Here is a 25,773-nt window from a genome sequence, read left to right as displayed (position 1 = left end):
GTAAGCTCCTTTCAGGCAAGAGCAATGTTTGTTTTGTTGAAGTCTTCGTATCTGCAGTGCCTAGAACAGTTCCTGCTGTGTATGGGGCGCCCAGTAAACGCTTGCTGAGTGGATGAATGAAGTGTGTATTATCATCCTGATTCGATGAAAGGGAAAACTGAGGCTCAGAAAGGGTAAGCAACTTCTCCAGGCAGGACAGCTAGTAGTTGCCAAAGCCAGGGTTCAAGTCTGACTACAAACCCTGTGCTATTTCCGTTAGGGTAGAATACCCTCGAGGCTTGGATCTTTGTAACTGAGAAAATTGATCTTTTTTTTTTTTTTTTTTTTTTTTTTTTTTTTGAGACGGAGTCTCACGCTGTCGCCCAGGCTGGAGTGCAGTGGCGGGATCTCGGCTCACTGCAAGCTCCGCCTCCTGGGTTCCCGCCATTCTCCTGCCTCAGCCTCCTGAGTAGCTGGGACTACAGGCGCCCGCCACCGCGCCCGGCTAATTTTTTGTATTTTTAGTAGAGACGGGGTTTCACTGTGGTCTCGATCTCCTGACCTTGTGATCCGCCCGCCTCGGCCTCCCAAAGTGCTGGGATTACAGGCTTGAGCCACCGCGCCCGGCCTTTTTTTTTTTTTTTTTTTTTTTTTTGAGGCGGAGTCTCGCTCTGTCGCCCAGGCTGGAGTGCAGTGGCCCAATCTCGGCTCGCTACAAGCTCCACCTCCCGGGTTCATGCCATTCTTCTGCCTCAGCCTCCCGAGTAGCTGGGACCACAGGCGCCCACCACTACGCCTGGCTAATTTTTTGTATTTTTAGTAGAGACAAGGTTTCACCATGTTAGCTAGGATGGTCTCGATCTCCTGACCTCATGATCCACCTGCCTCGGCCTCCCAAAGTGCTGGGATTACAGGCATGAGCCACCACGTCCAGCCGAAAATGGATCTTTAACAAACAGAAATGGGGAAATTGAACGGATTTGGGTAATAGGGGAGAGATGACAAGTTCATTTGGAACTCTGCTCTTCTTTGACTGCAGTGGGACCTCAGAGGCTAGGGGTAGACATTTGAGCATCTTCTGTGTGCCAGGCGCTGTGCTGGGCACTAAGGATTTAAAAATAAACAAGACACCATCCGTACCCTTAGGGAGCTCACCAGCTAGGGGTGAAGTGTCCAGGACACACTCTCTGACTTCCTGTTGTGGCAGCTAACCATAGCCAGACCAGAGCACGGAGATGAGCTGGCAGCCAGACTCTCCAGGCCAGATATGGGCCGGGTAGCAGCATCTGACTGTCCTGTGCATCTGTTCAACAGAATCGCTGAGCAGTTCTGTTGTGCCAGACAAAGCAGTAACACTAGCGATACAGAAGCAGGTCAGACAAGGGTCCATTCTCAGAAGCTCACAGCATTGAGGAGGAGGCATCCTTCACTCATTATTCATTCATCCGTCAGCTAGAAAACAAGAACTTGCCATGTGCAAGGCTTATAAAATTTATAACACTTATGAAAACACTCCTAGGCTCTTGTTACAAAGCAATGAAGAAAAGAGAGATGATCCCTACACTCAAGGAACTTACAACCGAGTGGCGATGCGGAGAAAAGAGAACTCTTAAATGCTGTTGGTGGGAATGTAAATTAGTACAGTCTCCAGGAAGAACAGTATGGAGATTTGTCAGAGAACTAAAATTAGAACTACCATTCGATCCAGCAATCCCACTACTGGGTATCCATCCAAAGGAAAAGAAAGTATTAGATACCTGAACTTGTAGGTTTATTGTAGCACTATTCACAATAGCAAAGACGTGGAATCAACCTAAGTGCCCATCAATGGATGATTGGATTTAAAACTGTGGTGTATACATGCGCAATGGAATACTATTCAGCCATAAAAAAGAATGAAATCATGTCTCTAGAGGCCGCATGGGTAGAACCGGAAGCTGCTATCTTAAGTCAAAAAAGTCAGACACAGAAAGACAAATATCACATTTTTCACTCATAAGTGGGAGCTAAATAATGTGTACACATGGCCATAGGGCGTGGAATGATAGACACTGGAGACTCAGAAGGGTGGGGGGAGGATGATGAGAAATTAATTAATGGGTACAATGTGTGTTATTCTGGTGATAGATACCTTAGAAGCCCTGACTTCACGACTATGCAATTTACGCATGTCACAAAATCGTGCTTGTTCCCCATAAATTTATATAAGTTTTTATGTTTTTGTTTCTGTTTTTATGAGACGGAGTTTCTCGTCATCCAGGCTGGAGTGCAATAGTGACATCTTGGCTCACTGCAACCTCCGCCTCCCAGATTCAGCTATTCTCTTCTCTCAGCCTCCCGAGTAGCTGCGATTACAGGTGCCTGCCACCACGTCCGGCTAATTTTCATATTTTTAGCAGAGACAGGGTTTCACCATGTTGCCCAAGCTGGTCTTGAACTCCTGACCTCAGGCGATCCACCTGCCTCAGCCTCCCAAAGTGCTAGGATTACAGGTGTGAGCCTGTAAGTTTTTTAAAAACTTAGAGGTGAGTAATTATAATAAGTGATCTTATTATTACTCTTATTAACAATGACAATGATGACTGATGAGGGCTAAGTGTCAGCTACTATCCAAGCACTTCCATGATTTATTTCTATTATTTCTCACAATGACCCTATGGGTACCCCTATATTACAGATGAGAAAACTGAGACTGCCATCTTTCTAAGGTCTAAAGTGATTTTCTGGGAGCACAAACAAGAGCTTAATTAATTTTAACAGATAAAGACAGAAAAGGCTTCACAGAAGAGTCACCCTTTCAGGGCAATCTAAAGAAGTACAGGTTTTCTTTAAGCTGAACCATTAGGGCAAGAATCTGGAATAATATCTGCTTCAAAGGGGAGTTATGCAAAGTCAACAAGATAAGATGTGTAAAACCCAAGCACAGTACCTGGCACAAAGTAGATACTCCCAAATGTTTGTTCCCCTTCATTGATCCTCTGTGGTAGAAGGAACTTGTAGCCACTTTCCCCATCCACCTTGGTTTTTTAAAAACACCCCTTGAAGTTATAACCTCCTTGGGAGCCAAGGCTTCTCTGAAGCACCCCATTACAATCTTTGCCCTCAACTCAGAACTGGAATGTGTTTGAAAATGCTAACAAGGACAGCAGCCCCACCTCTTCTTCATTGCCTAAGGTTGTTAGGCAAACACACACACACATGCACACACACTCACACAGTTGCTGGGGAGATCATGGTAAACACAAGCCTCTCTTTTGGATCAGAATAATTGAGTGGTCTCCCTTTGTGGCGAGTGTACAGGAACAAATTAAATGGGTAAATTAGCAGTTCCCGAAGACATTAGCAACCAGCGGCTCACACAGCAAGCGCCTGACTCACCGTGGGGCCTCTCCAAGTCACAGCCTATGAATAGGCTCTTCCTCCCTCCAAAAGAGAAGCCAGAGTGCCCGGAACACCATAGGGGAAGCTTGAAGGCTTGTACCCCTTCGGAGTCTTTTTATTTTAAAAGACCGATTTAATTACCACTTCTTCTGGCTCCTTGAAGACGAAAAAAGTTCCCTTTCAATCCTCCATTCATCGGAGAATTAATGAAGCCTACTCACCGCAGATGATGTAATCCTGGTGGCTTCCCCCATCAGATCTAGGCTGCCTGCCCCACGGATACCTTCTGGGCTAATTGCCTGCTTTGCACCTGTTCCTTCTCGGGAGGCCCTGGCACCCTAGCACCTGGTGCCTGTGCCATCTCCTCTCTGCCAGGACACCCACGGGCCCTTGTGAATAGCAAAGCCCACTTCAAGGCTGAGGGCAGGTGGGGGTATTTCCTTCTCAATTCTGCTCAAGGCCCGTTGCTGTTCTTTGAGGATGTTGCAAATCCAGGGTTTGCAGGGCTGGGCCTCTCGGTGGCCTGGTTGTCTATCTGATAGGGCGGAGCCTTCACCCTTGCAGTGAGCTCTGTCACACCAGATGTGCTCTGTGTGGAATCCTAGCCATCAGGGGATGTCCTCAGCAAGCCCTACAGGGCCCAAATCCTAACTCAGACCCTCATCCTCCTACTCAGAACGTGGAGACATGTGATCCTCAGTTTGGACGAATTCCAAGAGACCTTCCAATTCCAAGAAGCCGTCTTTGTTTCTGTTCACACATAGCTCCCTCTCCCTCCTAGGCCTTCCCCCTTTGAAACTTCTCGCCTACACCATCAGCCTATATTTACTTCTCCTTCTTGCACAATGCATTACTGTATTATCCCAGTTAAGAGAGGCTGCAGGTTGTATCAGAAAGTTCAGAGGCTCACATGACCTGGATTGGAATTTGGCTCAGCCACTGACTAGCCAGACAAACTCAAATAAAGTACACAGCTTCTCAGCACCTCGGCCCCCTCGTTCATAAAAAATCAGGGACAATGGTATCCACTTTGCAGGGTTGTTGAGTGGATTAAATTAGACAACACAAGGAAAGAGCTTTCCTAAGTTCCAATGCCATGTAACACATACAGTATTGTCTTACCCAGCAATAATTTTGGTGCATGGATCTGATCATTTTTTTTTTTTTTTTTTTTTTTTTTGAGATGGAGTCTCGCTCAGTCCCCCAGGCTGGAGTGCAGTGGCACAATCTCGGCTCACTGCAAGCTCCACCTCCCAGTTCATGCCATTCTCCTGCTTCAGCCTCCAGAGTAACTGGGACTACTGGCACCTGTCACCACGCCTGGCTAATTTTTTGTATTTTTTTTATAGAGACGGGATTTCACCATATTAGCCAGGATGGTCTCTATCTCCTGACTTCGTGATCCGCCCACCTCGGCCTCCCAAAGTGCTGGGATTACAGGCGTGAGCCACCGCGCCCGGCCGGATCTGATCATCTCTTGATTAAACATGGAATTCTCCTAATATGGTTGTTTTTTGAACTCTTCAGGGTCTGAACAGTTATAAGTGCACCGAAGTTGGGTCTTCATGAGCTGAATAAAAGGGGACTCCAGCTCTCTTCTCTTTTGTCCTTACCGTAAAGTTCTTATCAGCTGCTCTCCTGGCCCTGCCTCTGACTCTGGGCTTTGGGGCCATTACAGGCTCTCCTTTCCTTCTCCCCCTCTGAGTCCTGAAGTCCTGGTTTGCAATCTCTGTTGCCGTTCTCTGGAATGGCTGCTTCCCCACGCGCCCCTGTCTGTCAGCTCCCTCCCCCGCATGCATGTCTGTCTGCTGGGCAAGGCCCTATTCCAAGGTGACATCTCACCGGGCCTCACCCACAAGTCTCTTCCAAGCATTAGCAGCCCACCCCAGTTCAAAGATATCTTTTATAGCTGATCTCTGGCGGCACCTCCTACCTTCCAATTAGGAGCCTGTCAACACCCGGGCCATCACTCTTCCTGCAGCGGCTGACAACATACATGCCTGCCGCGGCTGCTCCGGGAGAGCCAAGCAAAATTATTTCCGTGGTGGTGGTGGCCTGAGCACAAGAGTCGGAATCTAGGTGAATCCGAATCTAGTTGTGCCTTCTCACTTTGCGAGGAGGTGATTTATTTCTCTTTGAATTGGCAGCACCAAGCATCATGCCTGGCACACAGTAGGTACTCATAAATGAACACGTGTAAATTAAATGGAAAAGGCCAAAGACACATTGCTAGCTTGCAGATTCCCTTTCTCAATGTCTAATGACATCCAGTTCATTTCTTTCTCTTACACGTGCAGATCAGAAAGTTAGCTCATAACTCATCTGTCGTGATTTTTTTCTTTCCTTTACTTCTGTGGTTGAAAAGAAATTTACCCCAGAAACGAGAGAGAGAAGATGCCTGATTCCTTTGGTCCTCCCTCTTCGATCCTCTCTAAATCTCCGGGTCATGGTAAGGCTCTCTGAAATTCAGGGCCATTTTCAGACACTGGAGCTGATGAGGGAAGTATGACACAATTGAACATTTTCTTATCTGGCAGTATGGTCTGGTGGTTAGCATACGGTCTCTGCCAGTCGGAAGTCTGCCTTTCTATTTCTGGGGCTTAGGGGAAACCATGAAGCAACAGTCTTTGCAGCCTGCTCACTCTTGCTTTCTCTTTCTCTTGCTCCTGTAGAGTTCACATTGGACCTGCTTACCCACAGCAGTCACCAGCTCAACCAGGGAAGGAAACGCACCACCCTGCTAGCCCTGCTTCAGCCTTGGGTGAGGCTGTGAAGACTGGTGGTAAACCGATGAAAGATAATCCAAAGAAATGAAAGTGAGGGTGATGAGCAGGAGAGCGGTTTGGGGCTGAGGGTATGAAGATGCCATGATGACTGACTTAACCACATCAAACTAAACCATGTCTCCTACTACAATTCATCGGCCTGAAATTGTGATAGGCTCTCGGGGGCGGAGATTTCGCTGGCGAAGGGGCACCCTGTGTGCCTACAAGAGGAGGTGGGAGGGAAGTTAACCTTGCGTTGTCCTCCAGGGTGCAAATCCAGACGTGGGAAAAAGAGGGAAGTTCTTTTATCTGAAGTAGAAAAAGGTCAGGGAGAGAAGGAGAAACACGCAGAATGGCAACAAATTTGATGAAATCAGAGAGGTACAAAAAGAGAAGAGTATTAAGATCAGATCTTCTGAAGGGCAGAGAACTACAATGACACACTTGCTTTATTGCTGGACCTAGGACAGTTTATACGGCGGTTCGGAAAGACCTCCTGAGGGGTTATCTGTGTCAGCCCAGCCCAGCATCTATAGAAACATGAATCTCTGAGGAATTCTGTTACGCCTGAGGCCTCAGAGTACATAGAGATTTGAACAGCCTTGAAATCGATAGGAAACTTTCAACATTTGATCAGTCGAATTATCCTACCATAACTCTACAAGTTCTTGAGCCACATCTAGAAAGAACAAGGCAAGTTAGGGAAGAATCATCATTTAACATGCCATTTCCTTCCTCATTTCTACCCAAATGATCTTTAGGGCTCAATTCCTGCTACTGTTGCTGTGTTTCGCAACCAGGAAGCTGTGAGACCTTTGGGTTATCTTTAGAGTGAGACCCTCTAGAAGGTTTTAGGCTGAGCCTTGGGCTGGGTGATCAGATGGCATTGGCCTTGGGCTGACCATTGCTTTGGAGTTGTGAGAATTTCCTCTCTGCAAAGGAGGTTCAAACACTATGTTTTCTCGGCTAATCGTACGTGCGTTACGTAGAGTGTCAGACTATGGTCAGAATATAGTGTTTTACAGGATCCCAGTGTTAATATCACAGAAAAGTACAGCTGACATTATGTGATGTAGGGTGCTTTAAAAGAAAAAAAAAATTCCTCTGTAGGGGGCAACACTAAGAGAAGGATACTAGCTTCTTTTTTTTTTTTTTTTTTTTTTTTGACAGAGTCTCAGTCTGTCGCCCAGGCTGGGGTGCAGTGGCGTGATCTCCGCTTGCTGCAACCTCTGCCTCCTGGGTTCAAGCGAGTCTACTGCCTCAGCCTCCCGCATAGCTGGGATAACAGGCACCCGCCGCCATGCTGGCTAATTTTTGTATTTTTAGTAGAGACGGGGTTTATCCACATTGGCCAGGCTGGTCTCAAATTCCGGACCTCAAGTGATCTGCCTGCCTCAGCCTCCCAAAGTGCTGGGATTACAGGCATGAGCCACCATGCCCCGCCAGGATACTAGCTTTGTGACGAGAAAAATCTGGGTTTGAATTCTGTCTTGGCCCTTACTCAGGCAAGCCACTTACTCTCTCCTCCTCCACTTTTCATCTGCAAACGAGGATTACAAAACCCTCTTAAGGCTGTTGTGAGAATTTGATCAGATATACAATTAGTATAATCTCTGGCACATAGCAAGTTGTAATTTATTGCCCCTGTGTCCCAGAGTGCATGTGGAGACTTAATTTTTAAATATTAAAAACGAAGTTTTCCCTGGGTTTCCAGTCTGTTGATGTTTATGGAGAGAAAGCTTTCAGCTGACAAAGGCTATCCAAGTGACAGAGCCCATTTCAGGATGGCGACTAAGGCTAATGATGTCCTGCTCTTAAGTGGAGATCAGCAAATGTTAAACAGGGGCCCCACCTGCTCTACCAGACAGCAGCAAAGTGCTTGTCTCATTTTCTTTCCAACATGTTACCATCCTTGTGTCACAGACAAGGTAGTTTAAGCTGGGTCTAGACATGTCTGAACCAGTCTGGAAGACAATAGGACGCCCTCCCCTCCCAGACCTAATTACTTGCCGGATCAAGGAGCCTCTCAGAGAACAATGTGTCCCATGGAGAAGCAAAGTTGAAGGGGCGTTTGTTTTATTCAAGAACAACAGGAAATAGCAGAGGGAGAACAGCTCTCGGACCCCCAGTGGAGTCCTAGAGCAAGACAGCTATGATAAGAGAGGGAGTGAAAATTGAATCAAAGACTTTTCACTGAGATATCCGGGGAATAGCACGACAGAAAGCTCTGGGGCCAGCTGCTTGACTGTGAATAAAGATGATGGCACTGGTGGCTTCAGAGGATGGTGCCCTAAGGGCCAGTTTCGGTGACTTTGGTTTGGGCAGCATCACTTACCTTTGAGGTCATTCACACTTACACATTCACTCATTCATTCATTCATTCATTCATCTAACACATTTATTGAGTGGCTATTATGTGCCAGGTGGGGCATCAATGCCTTTGGTGTAGAAATGAGTATCCTTGATACATGTGAATCCACAAGAAACATTCCTGGGATTTGCTCCCAAAACTGTAGAGGGGTGGGGAATGTGACGGATCTAGCACCCCATAGTGCAGGAGCCAGGGGAATCCACCAACTCCTGCCTGGTTACTACCTCTGCGACCCTGGTTTTATCTGAAGGCTTGTGTGGTTTGGGGCCTGTGGTGCTCATCTGTAAAATGAACTGGCTCGACTGCATGATCTCTCAGATCTGTATTTTATTTAAACTTCTACAGGCTGAAACTCTTAAGTCCTCATAATAAGCAATAATGAATCATGTACTAGACATTTTGAAAGCAGCATATATTACTTTGTGATCCAGCTTGACTGCTTGAATTATCAACGTCCGAAATGATCCCCATCCCTCTTTCCTCCCCTTTATCCTCTCTATGGTAGGATCAGGCACGACGTTGCTTCAGCCCCTTCAGCCATGTAGATTTACAGGCCCAGAAATGTTCACTAATTTGGATTTCAAAGTGAATTTTTTCGTCTTTTAAGTAAAGGCAAATAATATTTTTTCTATTTTGTTTTTGAGACAGGGTCTCGCCCTGTCACCTAAGCTGGAGTGCAGTGGTGCGATCATAGCTCACCATACACTACAACTCCTGGCTCAAGCAATCCTCGGCCTCATCCTTCTTATTACCTGAGACTACAGATGCAAGTCATCATGCCTAAGTCATCATGCCTGGCTAATTTTTTAAAAAATCTTTCGCTTTTTTTTTGTAGCGATGGGGCTTGCTTTATTGGCCAGGCTGGCAAAAATATTTTTTAAGTTGTGCACGAGCCAACATTGAGGACAAAAAATTAAAAATCAGCAGGCTGATTTTAACTAATGGTTACCAGTTTGCAACCTTTGATTTTCATAATTAGGTATGGATTGACTCAGGAGAAATGAGATCCAGCCATATCTGGCTCCTACCTGGCTTGAGCGGATCATCAAACTTCTCTGAGACTCAAGTCTCCTCATCTTACGATGAGATTTTAGAATTCAGTCTTCCTTCCAACTCTCGACAGTTTGTGCCTGTGTTTTAGAGCAGTAGTGTCATGTGTGTACTTGTTGGCTCGTGAATATGTCACTGCTTTTGCATTCAAGACTGGAAAGTGTGTGCATGTCCTTTTTGCTGGGAGGTAGGAGGTTCCAAAAAACGTATCATGACTTTACCTTTCCTCTTTGTATTAGAAACAACTGAGAAATAGACCAGGAAGCCAAGTGAGAATTAAACTATAATATGTGCTCTTTTGCTGGCAAAGCTAAATAATGACTGCCCTTTCAACCTGTGGTCAAAGTAGAGGTGATTACCTCCTCCTCAAGTTTAGGCCAAAGGATCTGCCTGTGGGCAGAATTTGGGCTGCACAATAGAACTTTACACTGACAGCCATACTGAGGAGCCGGCCTTCTCACATTGTGGGAGCATCACTAACAGTCAGTGCCCAGCACATTCCACCTGGGTCGTGTTCCAGGTACGCTTGCCTGGCCCAGTGACTCCTGGAAGCAGGAGATGAAAGGAAACCTGACTCTACATGCAGACAGATCACTGAGCAACAAACTTCAGAGGAAGCAGGGCTACTGCTAGCCCACATGATGCCTCTGTAAGAATTAGAAAAGGCTGCCTCTTCCTCTGGGCAGACACTGCCACATTGGAGTGCGTGGCTTAGCAAGCAGGAAATAAATTATATTTCAGCCCAGAACTCATCTGCCCTGCTGCACAACTACAGCAGCAGCTTGGGCGGGGGCTCCCATTTTATCGGCTGAGGATGGGACTGCAAGATGAGGGCCTTGAGTCATTGTCATATGTTCTGTGACTATGCTGTCCAGAATGGTAGCCACTAGCCATATGTGGCTATCGAAATCTACATTCAAACTAATTAAAATTAAATAAAACTAAAATTTCACAGCTCAGTCTTACTAGCTTACTGTAAAGTGATCAATAGGCCAGGCACGGTGGCTCACGCCTGTAATCCCAACACTTTGGGAGGTGGAGGCGGGCGGATCACTTGAGGTCAGGAGTTCGAGACGAGCCCGCCCTTACTAAAAATACAAAAATTAGCTGGGCATGGTGGCATGCACCTGTAATCCCAGCTACTCAGGAGGCTGAGTCAGGAGAATCTCTTGAACTCGGGAGGCAGAGGTTGCAGTGAGCCGAGATCGTACCACTGCACTCCAGTCTGGGTGACAGAGCGAGACTCTGTCTCAAAAAATAAAAATAAATAAATAAAGTGCTCAATAGCCACATGGGGCCAGTGGCTACCATACTGGACAGGCAGATGTAGAACATTTCCATCGTCACTGAAAGTTCTCCCATTGTCCTGTGGGACCACTTTCAGTTGTATTAGCCACTTCCGAGTCTTAACTAGCTTACCTTTCTCATCTCCCACATAACGGACTGCATTCTCTAGTCCTTCTCGTGCGTTCCCAATATCCCAGGTGGAATCCAATCATCATACTTTTTGCTCCTGCTGTTCCCTCTTCCTGAAATGTCATTCCTCTATCAAGAACAATCCATCCAATCAAATCCAGCTCGCTCTTCCAGGCCCAGATCACATGACAGCTCCCTAAGTTTCCTAGGTGGGCACTGTTATCTCTTGAGAGCACACTGTACATTTATCTGTCGTAGTACGTTTAGCACTGATTCTAGTCGAGTGTTAGGCTGTCTTGTGGCCCCTGCTCACTGTGTGCCTTTGAGAGCTGGTAGCTGTCTTATTCACCTCTGTGTCTCTAGGGCCAGTGTACAAAAGCCCCTCAAAGCTATACCTCTGGGAGGAAAAGTCTCTTGAACCCTATCATTAAGACCTTGCGTCAGATAAGCGTGTCATGATATTTTAATGCGATTAATAGTTTTGATAATTTAATGTTTAATAACTCGGCAATATTTTTCATCACAATGCCTTGAGCACTCTCTGCCTGTTGTTTCTCTGAGCCCTTCTAGATGAGTACAATTTTCCCCAACTCACTGCTGAGAGAACAGAGGCGCAGGGATGGGCAGTCATCCAGGGTGACTCAGCTAGGAAATGGCACAGTGACATTTGGACAGAGCTCTTCCTGACTCCAGGGCCCAGATGCTGGAATGCCTCTCATGTGAGCGAGTGGTCTATGGAAATGGTCTGGCAGACCTGCATTTGTTTAACTGAGGCAGAATGGAGGATGAAGAGCTCAAATTAGGCAGAGGGTTCGTTCGGGGCAGCTGCCCCTGCTGCACACGGATAAACCCAGAGAAGGTCAAGGCGAAATTGAGGACCGGTCTCTGGGAGGCTTTCTCAGGCTTCATTCCTCTGGACAGGGTTGGGCGGGTCAGGGGACCTTGTTTGAACTCTCTTTTTCCTCTCCTACTCTCAGTCCATCGCTTCTTGTAAAATTGGATGTTGCAGAAAGGCAAGTTTGACTCTGGCTGGGAGAGGATTGTGTATCCCCAACTTTCCCTTATGCCTCAGCTTCAGGTCAGATGCTCTGATCTCCTCTCTGTCCTTGGAGGTACCATTTCCACGGCAGGCCTAGGTGAGCTGGGAAGTTTTATGATGACATTAAAACAAATTCCTTTCTGCAAGAGGCTTTTAGCTTGAGTGTCAACTAACTATGGACATCTTGTTACTGAAGCTCTTCTAGCCTGGGGAGACACATTTTATACTCAAAACTCATTAACGAGAACGGGAAAACTGGGGGAAGGAAGCACAAGTTATCAGGTACAGCCGGTCCACCCATGGCTCCCTCCAACCCTGGTGTAGGTTTCTGAGGAGCAACGCTGTGGGGCAACACCAGTCATTGCCAAAGCACAAGTCTCTGACCTCCCGCTAGAGTGGCCTCGGTTTTCTCTGTTTTTGGCGTTGTCTTCCTTCCTCTTCTAGTTTTCATGTTCTTGTTTCTCATTTTCTCTTACCTCTGTACATGCCTTAAATCTCCTAGTGAGTCCCCTGGGTATCGTGTGGCCCTACTGGGGGTATTCAGCTCAGAACACATCTTCATTCGGTTTTTGAACTCCAGCTCTCCACCTCTGTCCCCCTTCCCAACCCACAGTAAACATCCCTGTTCAATGTTTTGAGGTCCAGATTCTATGAATATAAAAGGGTTGAATTACGAGCCAAGATATGCACTTGAGGAAGGAAACACCTGCATTTAAGGGGCCAGGTCAATTGCCTCCTGGCAGATCACCTTTCCCTTCAGCCCTGCCCTCCCCAGATTCGGGTAACTGCACTTGTTATTCTGACCTTAGCAATTAGATTCTGAGCCCTTCTTTCCTGGTCTGAGCTCCTCCCTGTTGGTGACATTGGTTGAGCCTAATCTCTAGGTTAGGACAGCCTGATAACCCATTGCCAACTCCTGGTGATGGTTCTGTTTTGGTTTGGCATAGTGGGACTGTTCCCCAACTCTTGTCAAGCCCTTTGTAAGACCTGAGCCTCTCCTCCTAAAACTGAGCACTATCATGTAGAAGTTAGGAGCACAGCCCCTAGTGTCGGACCGGCTATGTTTGAATCCTAGTTCTGTCCCTTGCTAGATGTGTAACCATGGACTCGTTATTTTAGCTTGCCATGCCTCTATTCTGTTTCCTGTAAAAGGTAGGAATTATATGCCCATTTCATGGTGGTGTTGTAAGGATTCACTGAGATAAAACCAAAGAGATGGGACCTTCTCTCTTGAGAACTTGACAGTTAGGTCAAAAGGAGTGTGAGTAAAACCCAGGTGCAATTTAGCCAGGTGACAATAACCAAGGAGCCCAACCTAATGCAGGAAGCCCAATAGGGCAGGAAGTTGTATGGGGGAATAGATGGCAGCAGAGTCAGAAAGCAGAGAAGTAAGTATTAATGCAGAGAAAAGTGAGATCCATAGGCAGAAATTCTACCTAAGGCCAGGCTCAGTGGCTCACGCCAGTAATCCTGGCACTTTGGGAGGCCGAGGTGGGAGGATCAAGGTAGGTCGGGAGTTCAAGACTAGTCTAGCCAACATGGTGAAACCGCATCTCTACTAAAAATACAAAAATTAGCCAGGCCTGGTGGCATGCGGCTGTACTCCCAGCTACTCAGGAGGCTGAGGCAGGAGAATCACTTGAACCCAAGAGACAGAGGTTGCAGTGAGCCGAGATCACACCGTTGCACCCCAGCCTGGGAGACAGAGCAAGACTCCGTCTCAAAAAAATGATAATTAAAATTAAAAAAAAAAGAAATTCTATCTAAAAGCTCAAAGTAGCCCTCTGCCCTCTCCCATCTCCTGCAGGGCATGGCACCAGTTCCAAGTTAGGGTAATCTGGAAACTAGCCTTGAGTGAAGGGGCTGAAAAGGCTCAGGCAAGCGGGACAGGATTTGTAGCCTGCTGCTGGAGTTCTGAATAAGGACTCGAGTCCACCTTCCCAGGATTTAGAAGGGCTAGGGAGGTGTAAAGGTGCAGCACAAAGCTACAACCTGAACATAGCACCCACTCACTTCTTGGTACTCAGTGTGGTTGGCTCCTTGGCACCCTTGGGAAGCCATTCCTTCCTTACTCTTAGTCCCTGTGTTCTTGGTGGAGTTCCCACATCCAACTTCCAGAGTAGACCAAGTGACCAGGCCTGGCTAATCAAAGCTTGGTGCCTCCCAGGCCACTGGGATTGGTTCAGAGAAGGGTCACCTTAGGTAGCTGATGTTGCTGCAGCTATCTTGCCACCGTATGGAGCCAAGACTGAAAGATGAAAGACAGCAGGGCAAGGAGGAGAGGCCCAGAAAGACCAATGACATTGTTGGAGACACAGGACAAAGATCCTAATGACATTGTTGGAGCCTTTGAATCCAGCTGTGCCTGGAGCCAGCCCCTGACCCTGGAGTTTTCAGTTACATGGATCAATAAATTCTCTATTAGCTTAAATCAGCTTGATATGAGTTGTCTATCACTGTTAACCAACAGCATCCTAACCAAAGGCTAAAGCAGCTGAAAATAGCCTAATTCCAGACCTCATGTGCTCATTGATAAAGAGTAAGTTCCTGTGGTCCCATGAAGCCATGATACCATCGGCCACGTGTCTGGATAAGGCTCAGGCTAAGGATGCCTGACATTACTGTAAATACCTGGGCAGGAGTGAGTTGGCAGAGCAATGACCAGGGATACAGAAAACCAGGTTCTTCCTGATGCCTTATATCCTGCTTTAATATTTCCATCTGCCATTGAGGAGTTCAATTGGTTGCCACCATTTTAGAGAGCATAATGGTTATACTTTACCTTCAAAAAAAATCTATCATCAATCTATCTATCTATCTATCTATCTATCTATCTATCTATCTATCTATCTATCTTGCTATCTTGCTATCTTGCTATGGAAGAACCAAGGCAAAGAAAAGTGTAAAGATGATCCTACCAATTGTCCCAGAAGACAGCCCCTGGAACAATCATTAAAAGAATCCCGGCGGGGCACGGTGGCTCACACCTGTAATCCCAGCACTTTGGGAGGCTGAGGTGGGCGGATCATGAGGTCAGGAGATGGAGACCATCCTGGCAAACACGGTGAAACCCCATCTCTACTAAAAATACAAAAAAAAAAAAAAAAAAAATTAGCCGGGAGTGGTGGCGGGCGCCTGTAGTCTCAGCTTCTCGGGAGGCTGAGGCAGGAGAATGGCGTGAACCCGGGAGGCAGCGGAGCTTGCAGTGAGCGGAGATCGGGCCACTGCACTCCAGCCTGGGCGACAGAGCGAGACTCCGTCTCAAAAAAAAAAAAAAAAAAAAAAAAAAGAATCCCAAATCCTTTGAACTTTTTTGTCTATGACAAATACCAAAAGCATCCATTGCTGTTAAATATCTGTTACTACCCCTCATTCCTTCCGTCTTACAGATGTAAAAGTTGAAGAATTAGTTGCTATCTTAGTTAAATTAGAATAGCTGCTTAAACAAGGGATCCCAAAATATGTAATGACTCCACGTACTTGAAGTTCACCTCTTGTTCCCCTAATAGTACTGGATTGGTGAACAGTTGGCAGGGCAGGGCTTCTCCTGTGTAACTGTTTAAAGATCCAGGGAGAGGGAGGCTCTGCCGTCTTCAACATGTGAGGTCCTCTCGATTCCAGCCAGTTGGATGGGGAAGGAGCACGCAGGAGCAGTGCGTGGGAAACCTTTATGGGCCAGACTTGAAAGTGATGAACAAAACTTCCAATCTCGTGCAACTGGCTAGAATTCAGTTACGCACCTGTAGCTAAATGCAAGAGAGTCGGAGCCAGCTGTGGTGGCTCATACCTGTAATCCCAGCGACTCTGGAGGCTGAGGAAGGAGGATGGCTTGAGGCAGCAGTGAGCTATGACTGCACCGCTGCACTCCAGCCTAGGCAACAGAGCGAGACCTCATCTATTCAAAAAAAAAAAAAAAGGAAGAGAGTCTGAGAAACGTAGTTTATCTTTGTGCCCAGGAAGGACAGGAAAATATGGATTTGGTGAGCAACTATTAGTCCCCACTACACCATGTGGTGTTTCCTTTCTGAATTTGAATGGCACTTTGAGCTTGCAATTTTTTTAGTCTCTTCTGTGTCTTTGCAATGCCCAACAGATTTGAGAGTATAATCCTCACCCTAGAGAAGTGAATCATTTCCTTCTTATATCTTTAGGTGGACACTCAATACATATTTATTAAATGGATAAGTGAATTCATAAGGTAAAAACAAATAGAGCCTGTTAAAATATGTTGTTTATTAGATCACTCTTTAGCCTTAGAAAACTTTCTTAGAATGTTTGTATGACTAGCCATCTTCTTTTACCATTTTTGTTTTATAAATACATAAATATCATAGAAAGGAAAATTTCAGGAAGTAGAAACATATACTGTTTTTTCGCACTAAACTCAGCTATTATCAAGTACCTGTTAACTTTTGCATTCCTTTGTATGCTTAAAAAAAAAAATACTCTCTTTATCTCTTGGTGCCTCCAGAATGCAAAAATCCCTGAGCCCTCAACTTACGAATCTCCTATAAGGCTGCTGGAACTTGGATGTTAAAAGTCCTCATGAGGGCTTTTCAATAGTATGACTTCCTCTTGCAACATTGGCACCTCACTTCTCACTTAAAAACATTTGCTTATGTGCTTTTCAGAGTGCTTTTATAGCCAGGGTTTGATTCAGTCCTTACAAGTCTGTGAAGGTGGCATGAGGTCATCATCACCCCTCGGACCGAGAAGGGTTGATACACGAAGGTGAGCTCAGAGCTAGAACTAACACCCGGTCCCTCTGCCTGCCATGTAAACCATCTCCCAGAGGAGTGCTGTGTTAATGACCTCAGATTGGCTCCCTCCTCACCCCTTACTCCTGTTTTCTATCCCAGGTCAGAAAAAGGCAAAAAAAAAAAAAAAAAAAAAGACAAAAGAGCAAGATCAAGGTATACCTCTTTACCTCTAATTAACACAGAGCCACTATCCAACCCCAGAAGTGGTCCCGCACCAGTAGATGAGTCATTTGTCCACTCAACTTTCTGCCGACCTTATTTATCAACAAGAAATTTGCACAAGGTCTCTTTGTTAGCTAAGAGGCTTTCTACTACTACAGGCTGTCTCCTACGGGGCGTAGACCCCTTTCCCTCCTAGCCTTTAGCATTGTATTTTGAATATAGCAGACCAGAATTTTGATTAGATTTGTTTTTTCAATTATATGGTGGTTCCCTCACTTTTATAAGCACAGTAGAAGTCGCTATTGGCACCAAGTCACTAGGGGCTTAAAGACAGAAACCGGGTTGATTTCCACATAATGATCCAAATAAAAAAGGCTGAGGAATGCATCCTGAACCACTAAGTCCACTGCAGTTTATGTAAGTGGTTTATGTTGAGATGTGGCCATAGCACATTTCCCTGATTTCTGAGCATAAAAATAAAGCATTTTCCTGTGGATTATTTCTAACCTGCGCATTTTTTTCCAAAGCCAGGTTTGCCTTGACCCCAGGGTGAACATTTAGAGAGCAATACTTCTCAGTCACGGTTCCCATGATGTTATCAATTCCATTGTAGGGCCAATAATTAATTATAACAGTAAGAAAGACATGATTCAACCAGGCCTCCCTTCCTGCCCTTAAATCCACAAAACTCCCTGCCACCTGGGTGGTTGTTGATGTGTGTTTCTGTGTGTGTGTGTGTACCTGTGAGTGCACATGTGTACTTAAAAAAAAACAATTAAAATTATGTGTAAAATATACAAATGAAAAACTTTGAAAAAGAAAATATCAGAGTAACTAAAGTAGCTGTAGAAGAGTGGTGACATTAGTGGAAGATGGGTCTTTTACTCTCTTTTTCTAAAATAACTCTATTGTAGTGTTAGTACTTAAATAACTAAAATTCATACTATTAATTTTACATTAATTCAACATAAAAATTCTAAGTACTTTACTGTTCCTCTAATGTTTATGATGTACCTGCTACATGCCAGGCATTGTCTGGGTGCTAGGGATACAGGATGAATAAGACACAGTTCCTTCTCCCATAGGGCTTCTACTCAAATAGGAGAGACCGACCATAAACAAGTAATTATACAGGTTTATTAATTAATATGTGATATGGTTTGGATCTGTGTCCCCACCCAAATCTCATGTCAAATTGTAATCCCCAATGCTGGAGGTGGGGCCTGGTGGGAGGTGATTGGATTATGGGGGGGATTTCTCATGGCTTAACACCATCTACCTCGGTGCTATCGTGGCAATAGTGAGTTCTTGTGAGAACTCCGCCCTCTCTCTCTTGCTGCTGCTCTGGCCACGTAAGACAAGCCTGCTTCCCCCTCGCCTTCCACCATGATTGTAAGTTTCCTGAGGCCTCCCCAGAAGCCAAGCGGACGCCAGCATCATGCTTCCTGTACAGCCTGTGGAACTGTGGGGCAATTTAAGCCTCTGTTCCTTATAAATTACCCAGTCTCCAGGATTTCTTTATAGCAACGTGAGAACAGACTAACACCCTGCATACAACAAATATTTATGGAGCACATACTATGGTCCTGAATATGTTTATATGCTTTGATCAGCAGTGAATGAGGCGAGCAAAGACCCTTGCCTTCATGGAGCTTATGGTCTAATGGATATAGATCATGATTTGTTTCCAATCATAATGACTATAGTGAAGAGAAAGTGCTAGCGGGGGACCTGACCTAGCCTAAAAAGCCCGGGAAGGCCTCTCCAAGGAAGCAACATGATTTTAAATGCCTCAGTAAAATAGGGCTTTGTTTTGCCATCCAGGACAGAGGGGGCCACCCTGGATGTGGCAGGAGTTAATTCTGGTGGACATTGAAGTCTGTCTCTCAGTTTCATCTGCCGCAGAGTCTAGCCTGGCGCAAGAGCTGCCCCAGGCAACGTGTGGCCTCCAGGCCTTGGGCTAGCTGTGTGTAAGGGGATTTGGAACCAAGTTTCCATTAGCAGTCCCTGTCCATTTTTGCTGCCGTGCACTGTTTCTGGTAAGTCCTGATATAGAAACCAGCAAGGCCATCCTTCCCTCGCAGCACAGACAGTAACTAATGGGCCTTTCTTCTGCAGACGCGAAAACTGGAGCAGGGAAGACAAATCCAGCCTGAGCCAAGAGGCCTCCGCATCGCTGGTCAGGAAGAAGCAACTGCTAGATTTCTGGTTTGCCCCTCAGACCGTGGAGCTCTGGGTCACCAGCCTGAACCGCTTAATGCACATCACGCCTGGGTCTAGTTGGAAATGGCTGAAGGCACTTAAATGGAACTCCCAACCTTTGTCCTCAGCTTCCGAAACCACAGGTAAGTATTTAGGTCTGTGTTGTATCGATCATGCCTCCCACTGGCATCAGGAAAAATGCTGTGAAGCAAGTCAACTTTCTAGTGACAAGGGAAGTCATTCTCCTAATCCGCTCTCACTGGACAATCAGGTTGACAAAAACCATTAAGTTTTCTGAGATTAGAAATTCACTGTCAGAGGGAGCCGTGTATAGAGTTTTCCACCCCATTACACCCAGGACAATAACCAGAGGCCAAGTGACAGGAAAAGGCTGGGGCGTTTTAAAGTTTCCTGTGTCCTTGGGTAGAGAAAAATAAATTCACAAAGCGTCTCCTTTTTGTAGGATGTGGGATTATATATAATCTCATTAATCAACGCAACAAGCTATGAGGAGAGGTCTATTTATTGCATTTGACAGAAGAAGCCGCCGAGGTTTTGCAGGAATAGGTATGCTATCTAAGATCACCCAGTTAGTTAGTGTTGGATGGGGCCGAGAATCAGAGTCAGAAGACTGGAGGGGTCTAGAGACTAAATGACCTGCTTTCTTCTAGGCAGAATAGCACTTAAGCCATCCTTGAACCCACTTCCCCCGGAAAGACTCCACCGTTCTGTAGCAAGTGGAAGCGAGCTCACTCAGGGGTTAAGATCGCAGGCTGTGGTGCCTGGCGGATTCACATCCACACCCCAACTCTGCCTCCCACTGCGTGCCTTGAGGCAAGTTCTTTCCCCTCTCCAAGCTTCCTTCTCCTCCTCTTATTCATAAGAAGATAATAACCTAAAACACTACCCCATAAGGGTTCTGAGGATTAAATGAGATCACACATGTAAAGCATTTATCATATTGACCGACACATTGCATGTACTTCGAAAAACAGAAGACAGTCAGCAATAGGAAGTGATTTCTCACTTATATCTTTACTATAAATTTATATAAACACATTTTAAAGTTTGGAAAACAGAAAAAAAGAAAAATTCACCTATATTCATAACAACTATTACCACTACAGTATATTCCTTCCAGTACTTTTTTCCAACGAATCTATTTTTTCCCACAGATATAATTTTTTTCTGTAGTATTACATTCTATTCTTTTTCACTTAAAATTATATTAAAATCATTTATTCATATTTCTGTAATCTTTCTTTTCATAACTGTACTGTATCTTATCATCTGAACATAACCATAATTTTCTTATCCATCCCTCTATTGCCTGACATTTGTTTTCAATGTCCCTTATTATAAATAATACTGGCTCAAGCCTGTAATCCCAGCACTTTGGGAGGCCCAGGCGGGTGGATCACCTGAGGTCAGGAGTTCGAGACCAGCCTGGCCAACATGATGAAACCCCATCTCTACTAAAAATACAAAATTAGCTGGGCGTGGTGGCAGGTGTCTGTAATCCCAGCTACTCGAGAGGCTGAGGCAGAAGAATCACTTGAATCCAGGAGGTGGAGGTTGCAGTGAGCCGAGATCATGCCATTGCACTCCAGCCTGGGCAACAAGAGTGTAACTCCATCTCGAAATAAATAAATAAATAAATAAATAAATACAATTAATAATAATAATAAAATAAAAATAAATAAAGTGCTGGGATTACAGGCATGAACCACCACATCCAGCCTAAAATCTGGCAAAACCAACTGTTGGTAAGAATGTGAAGCAATAGGAACTTTCGTTCACTGCCAATGGGAAGGCAGAGGGGCACAGCCGCTTTGAAGAGCTGACATTATCTACTATTAAAACTGTTAGAAATGCCTATCCTATGACACAGTAATACCAACTCAAAAGCATATATTCTAAATCAAGCATTAGAAAACTTTTCCTGTAAAAGATTAAAAAGTCAGAATTTTAGGCTTTGCAGGCTATGTGGTCTCTGCTGCAACTACTCAGCTCTGCTGAGCAAGAAAGTGGCCACAGACCATGCAGAAAGAAACCGGCGTGGCTGTGTGCACTGAAAGTTTAATTATGGACACCAAAATTTGAGATTTTTTATTTTTATTGTTATTTTGAGACAGGGTCTTGCTCTGTCATCCAGGCTGGGGTGCAGTGGCGCAAGCACAGCTTACTGTAGCCTTGACCTCCTAGCCTCAAGTGATCGTCCCACCTCAGCCTCCTGAGTAGCTGGAACTACAGGCACACACCACCACATGCAGCTACTTTTTAAAAACATTTTTTTTGGAGAGATGGGGGTCTCACTATGTTGCCCACGCTAGTTTCGAACTCTTAGACTAAAGTGATCCTCCCCTCTCAGCCTCCCAAAGTGCTGGGATTAGAGGTGTGAACCACTGCGCCCAGCCCTGAATTTTATATAATTAATTTCATATAATGTATCTTTTTTGGATTTTTCCAACCATTAAAAAATGTAAAAATCATGCTTAGTGCACAGACTGTACAAAAGAGGTAGTGGGCCCATTCTGGGTTATGGGAGGTAGTTTGGCAACCCCTGCTCTGTAATATTACTCAAGCGGTGGTCCAGGGATTGGTAGCTCAGTAACAATTTGTTAGAAATGAAAACTTAAGGGCCCCACCCTAGACTGACTCAATCAGGATCACTAGGAAAAAACAAACAAACAGGAATCTCTATCTTTGCAAGCTCACCAGCTATTTTTATGCACACTGAAGTTTGAGAATTACAGATGTGGTTCTCAAACAGAGACATATGTGCAAAAGCCTGTATGTACAAGAATGTTCATAGCAGCATTATTTGTAATAAACCCAGACTGAAAACAATCCAAATGTCCAGGAACAGCAAAATGTCTAAAAGCAGTAAAATAGGTAAACTAAATAATATTCAGTAATGAAAATACATAAAGTAGGCTTTATGCTCATATTATGATAATATGGATAAACCTTTTAAATGTTTATATGGATAAACCTTTTAAAGAATGTTGAGCCCCAAAAAAAATCCATTCAGGAGGCTGAGGCAGGAGGATCACTTGAGGCCAGAAGTCCAAGTCCAGCCTAGGGCAACATAGCAAGACCCCATCTCTACAAAAAATTTTAAAAATAGCTAGATGTGGTGGCATACACCTGGAGTCCCAATTCCTCAGGAGACTGAGGTGGGAAGATCACTTGAGCCCAGGATTTCGAGTTGCAGGGAGCTATGTTCACACTACCGCACTCCAGCCTGGGCAACAGAGCAAGATCCTATCTCTTAAAAAAATCAATAAACAAATAAATCCAGACACAAAAGAATATGAACTCTATGATTCTGTACAACAATATACAGTTCAAAAATAGACAAACTATTGTTTTGAGGTGAGCACTTAAATGGCAAAACAGTCAAATGGGGCAAGGAAGTTATACTTAAAATCAGGATTGTGATCTTTGGGAGGAAAAGGGGTGTTGTGTTTAAATGGGCACATAGGAAGCTTCTAGTGAGCTGACAATGTCCTATTTCTTGACCCGGGTGACTATAGCATCTGTATTCACTTTATGATAATTTGTTAAAGTGTACATCTATGTTTTATGTACTTTTCTCTATGTGTGATTTTTTTCACAATAAAAAATTAAAAGGAAAAATAACTGCGAGGAGTGGCAACTTTCTGAGCTAGCCCTGTGTATAGAACCTGCCAGATCCACTTCACACCTTGACTTCCTGCTTGGCCGATTCCCTGTAGCCCACCCAACTGCAAGTTGCAAATTTATAGGCCAACTGAGCCCAGATGGTTTCCTGCGATAGCTGCTAGGGGCATAATAATGAATACACGTCTCCCCGCACGTTCCCGAATGCGTTTTGGCAGGATTTTTCCTGCAGGCAGTAAAACCTTGTTACAAAGTCTCCCTCTGTCTCAGGGGCTTGGCCACATTGCAGTTGAGCCACACTGCCTCCTGTTCCAGGCAGCCATCATCCTTGCTCCACATAGCATCCTTGAGAGCTGGCTTTTTCTCCATTGTCCTGTGAAGCTGTTTGATTGATTGTTACTAATAATCATTGCATTTCAGAAACTCAGATTTCTGTCCTCACAGCTGGAACTTTCTCTTCACACTAATTAGAAAACCATCCTCTGGGAAATGGGGCATCTTTATTGAGTCAATCTTTGGCAATGACTAAGTCAACTGGCAAGATGAAGTTTACAGCAGGGAGATGAAGGCACTAAAACTCTTCCAGTACACTGGTCCCAGGCCTGAGTCCAATAAGCCAGGCTGACCGGACAGATATCCAGACGCCCTCATTACAGAAGGGCTAACTAGAAGTTGGAGTCAACCCAGGGGTCAAAGAGCCATCTCAGCTAATGATCCCCCAATTTTCTTCCCCTTCTTCCTAATTTACTGTACCTCTGGGGTATTAGCTATATAATTAAGACCACATTTCCCAGACTCCCTTGCGGTTAATACCGTCATGTGACTAAATCCTCATTAATAAGGACGCAAGCAGAGGTGGTATCTGGAACTTCTAGGAAAGGTCCATGGCCTTCTCCTTTCCCTTCTGTGTTGTTGCTTGGAAGCTTTAGCAGCCATTTGAACAATGAGGTGATGTTTGAAAATGGCATCTACACCGATGAATAGCAAAGCATCATGCAAGCCCTGGACTAATTTTTGGCCTTTTTTTTTTTTCAAGACAGGGTCTCACTCTGTCACCAAGGCTGAGTGCAGTGGCACAATCTCGGCTCACTGCAACCTCGACTTCCTAGCTTCAAGCAATCCTCCCACCTTGGCCTCCCAAGGAGCTGGGACTACAGGCGTGCACCACCATGCCCAAATAATTTTTTATTTTTTGTAGAGACAAGGTCTCACTATGTTGCCCAGGCTGGACTCAAGCAATCCTCCTGCCTCAGCCTCCCAAAGGGCTGGGATTACAGGCATGAACCATGGCACCTGGCCTTAATTTCCTGGCTTTTGTAAAAAAAAAAAAGAAAAGAAAAGAAAAGAAAGAAACTTCTATCTTGTCTAAAACACTGCTTTGGCGGAGTTTCTGTCACTTGTATTTGAATCCAATCTTAATTGGTACAACAGCTTTTTTCAATGGTAAAGAAGTAGAAACAACCTCAGTGGCCCACAAGAAAGGACTGGCTAAATTCGTTCACTCATTTGCTTACTCATTTATCGCATTTCTAGTGAGTGCCCACCACATGCTCAGCTTTGATCTAGGCTCTGAGCTATTGAGGATTTAGTGGTAAAAAAGGTGTTGTCTCTAACCTGACGAACTTCGTTAAAAGAGGAGGCAGAAGGCATAAGTAAATGCACAATACAATGATGTGTAATTAGTGGAACCATAGAGGCTAAGTAGTTAAAAAAATATAGGAAAGGATAGGAAAGATAGGAAAAATGGTGACACATTGCTAAAAAGCGGATAAAGATCATGCACACTGAGTTCAATTTGTGAAACAGCATATATATTTGCATGGAGAAAAAAACTAAACTGATATATGCTTTGTCTGAACACCTTGAACAGCAGTGGTATTTAGTAGGTAAACAATAAATGATTAATGAATGAATCTATTTCAGGATCAAGGGATTCTGTTTTTTCTAGGTATTTTTCTGTACTTTTCAAATGCCCCCCAATAAGTATGTATTACTTTTGTAATAAGGAAAAAATATCACCATTAAGAAACTGTGAATTAGGGAGTTAAGGATCAAGACGGTGTGTACAGCAGCGATTTTTGTTAGAATGCAAACTAAGCTGTGCTAGACTTAGTCTCAAAAAGAAATACAAGTCTGAGGTCTGAGTTTGGCCTCTCCCTAAGGGGCGGGGGCTGTGGCTCTCCACCCCATGCACGGTCTGGAAGCAGGCAAGAAAGTTTGCCCTGGGCTTTGTTCTACATTTTAGTGGAGCAGGGCCCACTGCAGCCAAGTTATTAAGCACTAGGTCTATCACTTCTCTTCCCGTGGCTCCTCTCCGCTGGGCCTCCTGCCCTACCATCAAGGCAGCTGTTGTTGTTTTGTAGAGGCTAATTAACTCCACACTGCATGAAGCCAGACGCTAATTGGCCCAGTCACTTAATCAACTTTAATGTCTCTCTTCTGGTGGACACGGCTGCTGCTTTTTGTTCCCCTGATCATCAACAAACGCGGTTGCAGGGGAATGGCAGCAACAGCCTCTGGTGGTGACAGCCTCAGCCTGTCACCTACCACAGGAAATACTGAGGCTCGTTTTGACACCTCAGCTCAGTGGACAGGCCCTCAAGTTCATGATCACCGAAGCATCTTGAGACCTGAGCTTATTGCTTTGCTTCCAAACACTGCATGATGATATGAGTCATCAGATGGTTGGTTCCTCAAGAGAATTGGCCTCATCTCTGTCTGTTGCTGACACATAGTTAAGGCTATAACATCTAACTTATACAGCTACCTTTTGCTGAGTGGTTTTTTTTTTTTTTCTTTAGCACTGGGTTGGAGCCTTTCCAACGGAATATGAACACAACAATTGCACAGAGTAGGTAAGCAATACAGATTTTTAACCGAATGAGGAAGAGTGATGTTTATCACTCTTATCCCATTTGTCAAATGAGGACACTGAGGCAACAATAGTGTTTACATCTGTAATTGAAATGATGTACATATTTCTATAAGATTAGGACCAGGAAG

Source organism: Macaca mulatta, chromosome 14 (genome assembly GCF_049350105.2).
Source record: "Macaca mulatta isolate MMU2019108-1 chromosome 14, T2T-MMU8v2.0, whole genome shotgun sequence".
NCBI lineage: Eukaryota > Metazoa > Chordata > Mammalia > Primates > Cercopithecidae > Macaca > Macaca mulatta.
This window is presented reverse-complemented; position numbering follows the sequence as displayed.